Here is a 446-nt window from a genome sequence, read left to right as displayed (position 1 = left end):
AGGTTGGTGAGTTTTAGCTGCTCCTGCACTTCGGACAGGTACCGAGGCTGTCTCAGCAAGGCAGAACGGGACTCGGTACAAGCAAACGCCTGGCTTGGAGCCAGGGACGCGGGGAGGGGAAGCGGCAGTGTGAGAAAGCAGAGGAGAGAGATGTCAGTGTTTGAGAAATGCAGCTGCGTCCTAAACGCACCCGTAATGCTGAGCTAACAAAGACTGCGGCTAATGCAGACGAGCTTGTGGCGGGCTTGGGTTGTCCGTCATGGTCCTGGATCCGCACCGGGCAGGGCCGGGCTGCCGGGGCGGCCCGGGAGGAGGGAGGCGTGTGCCAGGCGGTGCCGTGCGTGCCCAGGCAGCGCTGGGCGAGGCGGAGAGAAGCGATGCTGTGCGGCGGCTCCGCGGGTGATTAGCGCGGCTGGCGGGGCGGGGCGGCCCGGCCGGACCCACCC

The 446-nt window shown here is 66.4% G+C and overlaps 1 protein-coding gene across 1 annotated transcript in view; it reads left to right on the top strand.

The window, feature by feature from the left end:
* Positions 1-236: 236 nt before the first annotated feature.
* Positions 237-446, top strand: part of TBC1D14 (TBC1 domain family member 14) — a 31,915-nt gene continuing 31,705 nt past the window's right edge. The window contains exon 1 of the mRNA XM_031060084.1: positions 237-399. The gene's annotated coding sequence lies outside the window, so the exon portion shown is untranslated. The remainder of the gene's footprint in view (positions 400-446) is intronic.

Source organism: Geospiza fortis, unplaced genomic scaffold, assembly GCF_000277835.1.
Source record: "Geospiza fortis unplaced genomic scaffold, GeoFor_1.0 scaffold147, whole genome shotgun sequence".
Taxonomy (NCBI): Eukaryota; Metazoa; Chordata; class Aves; order Passeriformes; family Thraupidae; genus Geospiza; species Geospiza fortis.
The sequence above is the reverse complement of the archived record's forward strand: the minus strand, read 5'-3'. Positions and strand labels throughout refer to the sequence as shown.